This window comes from Ovis aries, chromosome Y, assembly GCF_016772045.2.
Source record: "Ovis aries strain OAR_USU_Benz2616 breed Rambouillet chromosome Y, ARS-UI_Ramb_v3.0, whole genome shotgun sequence".
NCBI classification, from domain to species: domain Eukaryota; kingdom Metazoa; phylum Chordata; class Mammalia; order Artiodactyla; family Bovidae; genus Ovis; species Ovis aries.
In genome coordinates this window covers 13,771,734-13,784,052 of record NC_082741.1, presented here as the reverse complement: position 1 = coordinate 13,784,052, position 12,319 = coordinate 13,771,734, and the positions used below count along the sequence as shown (strand labels likewise).

Here is a 12,319-nt window from a genome sequence, read left to right as displayed (position 1 = left end):
ATAAAAAATAAAGAACTTCCATACTGTTTGGCTTTGTGGCAGTATTCATTTATACTCCTAACAATAGTGCAAGAGGGCAGGGGGGTTCTCTTTTCTCCACACCGTTTCCTTCATATACTATTATGCAATCATATATGCACATATACACACACATACACAATCACACATATACACAATCCCATGCACACATATATTTACTTCTTTATTTGGTTGCTACAAACCTCATTCACTGCACGTGCAATCTAATTACCTGACCAAGGATCAACTCTGCTTTGTGATCATGGTATCTTAGCCATTGGACCAGTTGAGCAGTCCCTTGTTGTAGTTTGTGTGTGTGTGTGTGTGTGTGCGTGTTTTTAAATGACAGAGGTTTTTTTAATGGTGTGAGGTAATACATCATTGTAGTTTTGATTTGTGTGTCTTTCTTAAGTTGAGGTAATTTTTTGAATATTCAGTTTTTGGAGAGTTTTCTCACAAACACTTGTTGGATTATATCAAAGACCTTTCAGCATCTATTGAGGTGATCATACTGTTTCATTCCTTCACTGTGCATTGATAGGCAGCTGCTGAATAATGTTTCCATATATGGGATAAACCCCCCACTTAATAATGGTGTTCAATCCTTCTAAGGTATGGGTGGATATTTTTGCTCGTATTTTGCTAAGGATGTTTGCCTCTGTTCATCTATGTGGTACTGTTCTCTAACTTTCATTTTCTGTGTTTTTTCAGTGTTAGTATCAGGGTGATTGTGACCTTGTACAAAGTGTTTGTGGGTTTTCCTTCCAATCTAGAATTATGGAGGAGTTTTAGAAGTGCATGTGTTAGCAGTTCTCTGACTGTTTCACAAAATTTGCATCTGGCTTTAATTTTGCCAACTGTAAAATTTTCAGCACATTTTCAATATTAGTGCTTGCAATTGCTCTGTTATTATTTTGTGTTTCTTATTTTGAATTTCTGAGCATTTGTCCATGGATTTCAGGTTTACCATTTTATTGACATAATTGTTTGCTGTACTCTCTTATGCTTACTTGTTATTTCTGTGGTATCTGTTATAATGCCGTCCTTTGTCCTACCAAACTAATTGATTTAAGTGTCTGTCTTTTTCTCTTTCTTGATAAGTCTGGACCATGATTCATCTATTTTGTTTATCCTGTCTAAGAGAGTCCTTTTAGTGATACTGATTTTGGCTAATTTTTCATCATTTATTTTCTTTAGTTTATGCTCTGATTTTTATCATTTTATCTTCTATTCACTTTGGGGAATGTTGTCTGCTTTTTTTTCTTTCTCTAAATGCTTTCAATTTAAAGTTATGTTGATTACTTGCGATGTTGTTCGGTTCAGTTCAGTTCAGTTCAGTCACTCAGTCATGTCTGACTGTTTGAGACTCCATGAATCACAGCATGCCAGGCCTCCCTGTCCGATACCAACTGCCAGAATTCAATCAAACTCATGTCCATCGAGTAGGTGATCCCATCCAGCCATCTCTTCCTCTGTCATCTCTTTCTCCTCCTGCCTTCAATCCCTGCCAGCATCAGGTTCTTTTCCCATGTGTCAACTCTTCACATGAGATGGCCAAAGTATTGTACTTTCAGCTTCAACATCAGTCCTTCCAATGAACATTCAGGACTCATCTCCTTTAAGATGGACTGGATGGATCTTGTTACAGTCCAAAGGACTCTCAAGGCTCATCTCCAAAACCACAGTTCAAAAGCATCAGTTCTTCAGAGCTCAGCTTTCTTCACAGCCCATCTATCACATCCATACATGACCACTGGTAAAATCATAGGCTAGATTGGACAGACCTTTGTTGGCAAAGTAATATCTCTGCTTTTCAATATACTATCTAGGTTGGTCATAACTTTTCTTCCAAGGAGAAATTGTCTTTTAATTTCATGGCTGCAGTCACAATCTGCAGTGATTTTGGAGCCAGTCTGACACTGTTTCCACTTTTTCCCCATATATTTGCCATGAAGCGGTGGGATCAGAAGCCGTGATCTTTGTTTTCTGAATGTTGAGCTTTAAGTGAACTTTTTCACTTTCCTCCTTCACTTTCAACAAGAGGCTTTTTATTTCCTCTTCATTTTCTGCCATAAGGGTGGTGTGCATATCTTAGGTTATTGATATTTCGCCCGGCAATCTTGATTCCTGCTTGGGCTTCTTACAGCCCAGCATTTCTCATGATGTACTCTGCAAGTAAGTTCAAACAGCAGGATGACAATATACAGCCTAGACATATTCCTTTTCCTTTTTGAGATGTGTTCAGTTCAGTCCATTTCAGTCGCTCAGTCATGTTCGACTCTTTGTGACCCCATGAATCGCAGCACGCCAGGCCTTCCTGTTCATCACCAACTCCCGGAGTTAACTCAGACTCACGTCCATCGAGTCCATGATACTATCCAGCCATCTCATCCTCTGTCATCCTCTTCTTCTCCTGCCCCCAATCCCTCCAAGCATCAGAGTCTTTTCCAATGAGTCAACTCTTTTCATGAGGTGGCCAAAGTACTGGAGTTTCAACTTCAGCATCATTCCTTCCAAAGAAATCCCACAGTTGATCTCCTTTGGAATGGACTGGTTGGATCTCCTAGCAGTCCAAGGGACTCTCAAGAGTCTTCTAGTATTTATCAACTTCACTCTTTTACTGCTTTAGCCTGCTCTGTAAATTTCAAATAATCATGTTTTTAATATTATTTGCCTCTAAAATTTTTCTTTTCTTTTTCTCTCTGATTTTATTAGAGATCTCTTGACCACGTAGAGGAGTATTTGTTAGCGTAAATGGATTCATGTTTTCATAGCCGCTGCCCCCAAACTATACTATGTAAATCATAGCATTTTGTTAAAAAAAAAAAAAAGATTGATACAGTTACCATTATCTTAAATTTGCCAAGGCTTGATTTGAAATTTAGTTTGTGATTTATTCTGGTGATAATTGATTTTGACTTTAGAAAAATGTATATTCTGCTGTATTTGGGTGAAATATCCTACAAGTATCAATTAACTTTGTCAGGTTTCCTGTGCCTTTGAATGCTTGTGTTTCCCTCTTTCTTTCTTTTTCTTTTTTTTTTTTTTTTGACATATATATATATATTTTAACTGGAGGTTAATTACTTTACAATATTGTATTAGTTTTGTCATACATCAACATGAATTGGCCACAGGTATAGTCACATTTCTTTTAAACTTCATTTTTAAATTGGAGGATAAATTGTTTCCAAAATTATGTTGGCTTCAGCAGTACAAGAGTGTGTATTAGCCTATGTACACCAATGCCCGTTTTTGTATTTGTAATTATTTGTTGTTATTTATTCATTTTTCTAGGCCCTTCAGAAATATTTCTCGTCTATTCTCTATCCTATTTCTGTAATGTTTTATCACATTTACTACCATAACTTCCGAATCTTTCTCAAGGAGCCTACCCATTTTTTCTTTCATTATGTTGTGAGCTTTTACCACGTTTCTTTGCCCACAACATATTTCTCTGTCTTCACATTTCCCTACTTACTGTGTTAATGTTCATTTCTTCCCAGTCTGCTTGGTTATAGTTACTTCCAAGTCTCCACTCCAAGTCAATAAAGTTGGTTGAGTGACCAGTGTGGGCTTTGGAGTGGAAGAGACTGACAACTATGTTCTTAAGTATGCAGCTGAGTCTTCCCTCTCTAATGGTGGTGCCATGTCAGTTCATGTCATTTGTAGGTGTCTACGGGATTAGTCTGACACTGTTTCCACTGTTTTCCCCATATAAGACATTTTAGAACTAACAACCCCAAAAGATGTCCTTTTCATTATAGGGGACTGGAATGCAAAAGTAGGAAGTCAAGAAACACCTGGAGTAACAAGCAAATTTTGCCTTGGAATGCTGAATGAAGCAGGGCAAAGACTAATAGAGGTTTGCCGAGGAAATGCACTGGTCATAGCAAACACCCTCTTCCAAACACAAGAATAGACTCTACACATGGACCTCACCAGATGGTCAACATCGAAATCAGATTGATTATATTCTTTGCAGCAAAAAATGGAGAAGCTCTATACAGTCAACAAAAACAAGACTGGGAGCTGACTGGGGCTCAGATCATAAACACCTTATTACCAAATTCAGACTTAAATTGAAGAAAGTAGGGGAAACCGCTAGACCATTCAGGTATGACCTAAATAAAATCCCTTATGATTATACAGTGGAAGTGAGAAATAGAATTAAGGGCCTAGATCTGATAGATGGAGTGCCTGATGAACTATGGAATGAGGTTCATGACATTGTACAGGAGACACGGATCAAGGCCATCCTCATGGAAAAGACATGCAAAACAGCAAAATGGCTGTCTGGGGAGGTCTTACAATAGCTGTGAAAAGAAGAGAGGCTAAAGCAAAGGAGAGAAGGAAAGATATAAGCGTCTGAACACAGAGTACCAGGGAATAACAAGAAGACATAAGAAAGCCTTCTTCAGCAATCAATGCAAAGAAATAGAGGAAAACAAGAGAATGGGAAAGACTAGAGATCTCTTTAAGAAAATTAGAGATACGAAGGGAACATTTCATGTAAAGATGGGCTCAATAAAGGAGAGAAATGGTATGGACCTAACAGAAGCAAAAGATATTAAGAAGAGGTGGCAAGAATACACAGAAGAACTGTATAAAAAAGATCTCGATCCAGATAATCATGATGGTGTGATCACTCATCTAGAGCCAGACATCCTGGAAAAGTTACCTAGATAGTATATTCAAAAGCAGACACATTACTTTGCTGACTAAGGTCCATCTAGTCAAGGCTATGATTTTTCCTGTGGTCATATATGGATGTGAGAGTTGGACTGTGAAGAAGGCTGAGTGCCAAAGAATTGATGCTTTTGAACTGTGGTCTTGGAGCAGACTCTTGAGAGTCCCTTGGATTGCAAGGGGATCCAACCAGTCCATTCTGAAGGAGATCAGCTCTGGGATTTCTTTGGAAGGAATGATGTTAAAGCTGAAACTACAATACTTTGGCCACCTCATGCAAAGAGTTGACTCATTGGAAAAGACTCTGATGCTGGGGGGCGGGGGTTGGGTGTGGAGGATTGTGGGCAGGAGGAGAAGGGGACGACAGAGGATGAGATAGCTGAATGGCATCACTGACTCGATGGATGTGAGTCTGAGTGAACTCCGGCAGTCGGTGATGGACAGGGAGACCTGGTGTGCTGCGATTCATGGGGTCGCAAACAGTCGGACATGACTGAGCAACTGAACTGAACTGAATGATGAGATTATTCAGACATTAGGCAGTCTATCTGCTGATGACTGGTTTGTGTTTCTGTCTTGCTTGTTGTGTGGTGTGAGGCATCAGCCCTGGGTTGTGCAGGCAGTTGTGTGCAGTGCATCACAGATTAAGTTGAAGGTTCATGGAGAATGTCACCCATTAATATGCACTGTAGACCGGAGCTCTCTGGTGTCCCATGACTCTTGCCTCAGTGCTGACACCTGAAAAGATCAGGCCCAACTTATGCTCAGAAAGCCACAGTAAGAGATGATATAGTAAGAGATTGAGATTAAAAGACTAGCAAGATAAATGGCAAAATATAATCAAAAGTACCACGAACAATAAACATTGCACAGAGGACAACAGTTTAATAAAGGAAAGCAATGAAGTAAATCTCAAGGTAAAAACCCACATCATAGCAGAGGGTCCACTGAAGAATAAAGAATACAATTCTGAAAAGAAGATCAGATGCAGCTCCCACAGAATAACAGAAAATCCCAGTTAATATGGAAATGCATACTTTTTTTAAAAAAACGAAACGATGCAACAGCAACAAAAGGCACAGAAAATAGGAAACCAAAATAAAGTAGAAACAGTTATACAAAAAAAAAAAAAAAATGGTTGAAATACTCTTAAAAGGCCTAATCAATATGTAGTAACAAAGAACAGAGAAAAATAGTGCCCCAACAACAAAATAACTCAATGCAACAACAGAATAAAACATATTTCCTAGTGTCTCATTTGCCAGTGTTTTAGTCCCCAGTAGGAGCCAGAGGACAACTACACCTCTTTGGGAAGCTTTCCGAAATGGAGATAACTGGACTCTGGATCTAAGGACAGCTCAGACTCCACAGTCCTGTAATTCCTGTGGATTCTAACAGCTGCCTGAGCCTGGGCATTTTCTGTCATTTGGCCTCTTCTCATCTTTTGATGTATTCTATAGATACACGGCCTGTGTCATTAATTGTGTATATTTAATCTGCAGCATGGTTAGAAGATTTCCAGTCCTCTTCCATAATGACTCATCCCTAGGCCTCAGGAATAATTTTTATCCGTCCTCACATGTAGTCACCAAAGGAGTCTGCCCTGAGAAACTTGTGGAGCACTGGGGTCTGCTTTGGTGAGCACAGGATAATGCAGAGCTGTTTGGAGTGCTGGAACCCTGGTGGTGCCAATTATGAATAGGAGCCATCAGTCATGGGCAGAAGAGATTTGGCGATAATGGGAAACTTGTCTAGCCTGTGTTTGCAGGAGCATGAGTGGTACTTCTGTTGGTCTTTCTCTATTGCCTTGCAGTAGGTGTTAACAGGCAGGAAGAGGAGTGGCTGCAGAGATATCTGTACCTCCTGAGACACAACAATAAGGTCCTGCCTCTTTCATAGTTTGGGAATGCTCAAAAGGCATTTTCTGCTACACAACTACTTGTAAGTGCCCCATCAGGCCATCTCCACATAACCAACAACAGTCCTGTCCCAGGATGGCTCTCTAAACCCGTGTCCAGCTTCCAGACCCCATGCATACTGGTTGAGCTGCATTGCAGTTTGGGCCAGATAGGGCAACGACACACATTGTCTGTGTGAATCTTACTTTATACTAATTATATTTCATCAGCTGTTTTACCTTGCTTCCTTGTAGTCCAAAGTAATTAGCCCTTTAGTGAAGGGGTTTGCCTCATTCTGGAAATCTCTTCCCTGCTTCTGCATCTCCCACCACAAGGCATGGAATGTGTCTTGCTTCCTCTTACCCTCCTTCTCCCATCTTAATTCTTTTCTACCCAGATATCTCTGAAACCCATGTGGGACATTGTGGTGTCCAGGGTCTTCTCCTAGTATTTATCTGATGCTCTGGAAGAACTGTTGCCCCTGTAGAAGTATTATCTGTGATCCATTCATTGAGAGAGGTGCATTTCATATCCTCCTACATTTCAGCCTTCTTGAAACTTCTCAGGATTGCCTGGCAAGCTCAAGTATTCTTTTTTCCTTAATAGTAAAACAAAAGCATTAGTTGAGATGAATTAATCTGTTTGGTAAGAGGTTGCATATATACACTCATAACTGATACTACTTTCACTTCCAACATTCAATCAAGCATATTTTGTTGTTATTGCTTTTCTTTCCTCTTTGGAAATGTCTCTTAATGAGGAATTGTCATCACCATGAAGAAATGCAGAACTTTCCACAGAAAATATAACAACATGATTGGGCTCAAAAAGTCAGCATTTGAATATATCTAGCTATTTTCTGAGCATTCCTGACATTTTCCCAGAGTACAGATGTCTGATTTTGGATCTCATGTTTTAACTCGATTCAGTGGGTGTCAAAGGTCAGAGACTGCCTTGGGCATAATTTGATTCTTGTAGAATTAGATGGCAAGTTCAAAGGAAATTACCAGCTGGTAATTGACTACTTGATAAAGAGAGAAAAGAACAGCAGCAATGACCAAAAAATAAAATAAACAAACAAACAAACGCAGTAATGTGTATTTAGTGATTTAGCCATAAGAGTTGCATATGAATTGATGTCTGTTTCATAGAAAAAGCAAGGGGATACCATAGAATCATCTATATCTGATCAATTATCTCTGCTAATGACTTGGACACTGTGAATCACACACTAACCAAAAATAAATAAATAAATAAATAAAAGTAAATAATAATTTTGGAAAATTCTTAGAAATAAGAATACTAGAACTCCTCACTTGTCTCCTGAGAACATGTATGCTAGTAAAGATGAAACAGTTGGAACTGAACATGGGACAGTTGACCGGTTCAAAATTGAAAAAGGAATAAGTCAAAGGTATATCTTGTTTCCCTGTTTATTTAACTTCTGTGCAGAGAACATCATGATGAAATAAAATCCTAGATGAAGCACAAGCTAAAAATAAAATATATGTGGGAGATATGAATAATCTTAGTTATCCCAACAACAATACCCAAACGACAGAGGGAAAGTAGAAACTAATGTGCCTCTTGATGAAGGTATTATCTGTTTCAAGTATAGACATCTGAAATGAGATAGTCCTACGTAAAAGATGAAATTCTCAGTTTCACATATGAAAACCTAGATGCAGATTTCAGAATGTGAAATACAAAATTCTCTATTATTCACATATACAAATCTAGGGACCAATTTTCCAACTAGAAATATGGAATTCTCTGTCCATCCCACATTAAAGTATGGACACAAAATTTTCTGCATATAATGTGTAATTTTTCACGTCAGAGTTATGAAAATCTGGATACAGATTCATTGATAGGAAATATGAAAATATTTATTTCATATATCAAAACATGGCTACAGGTTTTCTCACCTGAAATATGGATTTTTTTAAAAAAATTGCCCATTTGAAAATCTTTGTGCTTCCTTTCATTCATGAAATACTGTATAGCACCTATTTAAATTTGAAATTTTTTCATTAATTTTCCTACAAGCCATATTGAATTTTCCCACAGATTTTCATGCTTGAACCATGGAGTTTTTTACATTTCCATCAAGAAAGTTTGAATGAAGGTCTTCTGTTATGAGATGTGGAATTCTGTGTATTTCACATTTGAAAATCTTGGAAGAAACGTTCTCATATGAAATATGAAATCTTAATTATTCACATCTGAAGTTTTTTCAGATTTGTACGCATGAAATAAAGAATTTTCAAGGATTCAGAAATTAAGATTTGAGCTAAACAGTCAAACATCGAACAGCTATATTTCATGTATTTCCCATATAACAAATAGAGTTCTCTGTATTTCTTTGATGAAAGTTTGGGTGAAGATTTCTCTAGATGAAATAGTGCATTAATATATTTTACACATATAAAATATAAACCCTTATGATTATACAGTGGAAGTGATAAATACATTCAGGAGATTCTATCTGATAGACCGACTGCCTGAAGACCAATGGGTGGAGACTTATGATATTGTACAGGAAGCAGTGGTCAAGACATGCTCCATGAAAAAAAAAAAAAAAAACACAAAAACAAAAACCTGGCAAAGTGATGAGGCCATACAAAGAGCAGAGAAGAGGAGAGAAGATAAACATAAAGGGACAAAGGAAAACTATACACATTTGAATGAAGAATCCCAACGAATAAAAAAGAGAGATAAAACCTTCCTCATTTATCACTGCGAGGGAAAAAAAAAAAAAAGGAAATAAATAGAATGGGAAAGCCTACACATTTCTTCAAGAAATTCGGGGATGCCAAGGGAAAATGTCATGCAAACAGGGGCACAATAAAGGAGATAAATTGCACAAACTAAACAGAAGCAGAAGCTATTAAGAGAGGTGGTGGGAATACACAGATGAACTATGCACACAACATCTTCATGACCTTAATATGATGGTGTGATCATCTCTCACTTACAGCAAAACATCCTGGAATGAGAAGTCAAGTGGGACTTAGAAAGTATAACTAAAAACAAGCCAAAGCTCTTGGAAGCGATGGAATTCCCTTAAGGTAAATATTGTATAGCTTCACATTCAATGGCTGTGATTTCAGGCAGACCTTCGGTGATGGAGAAAGACAGACAGGGCTTGTGTGCTGCAGTCCAAGGGGTCATGGAGAGTCAGGTATGGCTTTGTGACTGAGCAACAACAAGACTTCAGCTAATAAAATGGATCTTCCAGGATCGTGGTGGGGTCTCATAATGTTAGAGGAATAGGAGGTACAGTCAACTTTCTCCCACACAAATCCATCAAAGGATCGACTACACATGGAACACCTTCCAGAAATCATTTGAATGATATTAATGGGCCCTAGAAACCAAGAAAGGAAAACCCATCTCTTAGAAAGGAGGTAAGACAAAATAAGAGACATAAGGGAAGAAAAGTTTTTTGAGGGGATCTCAATCCCCCAGGAGAGGGAGTCATAAAGGAGGAAAATTAACACAAGATAGGAAACCCTCTCTCATAGGTGCCAGTGGCAGGGGCAGGGGGGACAGAATGAGGGGAAAAAGAACAAAAACACAGATTATACCAATCAATAAATGCAATTACTAGCCAAGCAGTGGGTCAGATGCTTTCGTCCACTGTCATACATGACGCCTGGGAGGGAGGCCTGTGATATATCAAACAGACTATGGTTAGAACCAGGATTTAGTGCCCTGAGGACAATCTGATGGAGCTAAGATGACAAAGAAACGTAAACCATGGGAACACTAGAGACAGCCATTTTAGAAAGGACCTTTCCTAAAAGAAGGCTCTAAGGCCACATAGTGAACCATGGCACACTCACAGAACAGAAGACTGTGCACTAAAAAATAACAAAGGAGACCAAGCCAGCTTCCATTTAAGACTCTTTCCATTTACCGATGAAGGTAGAGACGAATGTGTATGACTGCCGGAGTCAGAAGGAACTAGGTTACTGGTATCTTGGTCCCAGAGACATCCCCTACCAAGCCCTAAGCTGGTTGACATTTGCTAATGATGAATACCTGGGCTCATGGACAGTTCATACCGGCCAAGATCATGACAGCCTGGGGTCAGCCACCATGAGGAGACACATGGCACAGCTGAGACTGTGCACTCTGGCACAGGTAGCAAACTGTGTGGTTGAGACCAGAGAGTTGTATAACAGGTATGGCCTACCTGAGACTATGCCTTGCCCTCCAACCAGCCACCTGAGATTTTGGACTTGTGAAGAGCACAAAGCACAAAGCACAGAGACAATTATGGTCAGTGCTCTTGTCGAGCCCCTAAGTGCCTGGCTGGCTGGGAAGTGTGGGAAACACAAACTCCACTTGGGACAGTGCCCTTATGTATCAACCAGAAGGTAGAGCAGTTTTGACCCAGGTAGGACATGTCATGTTTGTCAGTGGCAAGCCCAAGGTGATCAATCCACCTCAAGCACCCCAAATATCCCTGTGGTATTTGTTGTCAGTGTTCCAAATCACTGCCAAAATACTGAGAAGGGAGTTCGAATAAGCGGCTACCACACCCACGTTTCATATTGAAAACCAGATATGGAGAGGCTTTCAAACAAAAGAAGGAAATATAAATGAAGAAGCATAAACCAACCCAGAAGTGACAGGCTCAACACACTAAATCTTCAATTAATGCCGAGACTGTTCAATGGAGGGACAATAGCAGAATTTGACAACAAGTACAAGCTTCAACTAGGAACTATCTGACACTGTACTGACACCAAAACCAAACTTTTTTTTTTTTTTGAGATTTATTTCTATATGGTTTCTTAACTTTTAACAATGTTAGTCCTTTTTAACACCCTGAACTTTTATTTCTATTAACTATTATTACCTTTCAAATAAAAACACATATATCTATATTTAAACACTTCTTTTATATACATAAGAATGAATTTGGGCTCTGTTTTCTTCTTTTGCACTATGTAAATGAGTCTAATTTTTATTCTTGGTTCTTAACTTTTGTTTTCCAAAAATTTTTATCAGTGTTATTACGTAAGGAATACAATCTTTAGGATCTGACTTTACTTATGAGGGCGTTAGATTGCAGACACACTGAAACCATAATCTCAGAACACTAGCCAATCTTGTCACACAGGCTGCAGCATTGTCTACATCAATGAAACTAAGCCATGCCATGTGGTGTCACCCAGGATGGGCTGGTCATGATGGAGAGGTCTGACAGAATGTGGTCCACGGAGAAGGAAATGGCAGGCCACTTCAGTATTCTTGCTTTGAGAACCCCATGAACAGTATGAAAAGGCAAAATGATAGGATACTGAAAAAAAGGAACTCCTTTGGTTCCGTTGGTGCCCAATATATTACTGAAGATCAGTGGAGAAATAACTGCAGAAAGAAAAAAAAAGGATGAAGAAAAGGAAAACAATACACAGTTGTGAATGTGACTGGTGACAGAGGCAAGGTCCAATGCTGTAAAGAGTAATAATACATAGGAACCTGGAACGTCAGGTCGATGAATCAAGGCAAATCGGAAGTGGTCACACAGGAGATAGTAAAAGTGAAGGTCGACATTCTAAGTATCTGAGAACTAAAATGGACTGGAGAGGGTGAATTTAACTCAGATGACCTTATATCTACTACTGTGGGAAGGAAGCCCTTAGAAGACATGGAGTAGCCATCATGGTCATCACTTGGATGCAATCTCAAAATGAAAGACT

General features: G+C 38.9%; 1 pseudogene; it reads left to right on the top strand.

Moving 5' to 3' along the window:
- Positions 1-12,319, top strand: part of LOC132659081 (testis-specific Y-encoded protein 1-like) — a 370,693-nt pseudogene that overhangs the window by 237,430 nt on the left and 120,944 nt on the right.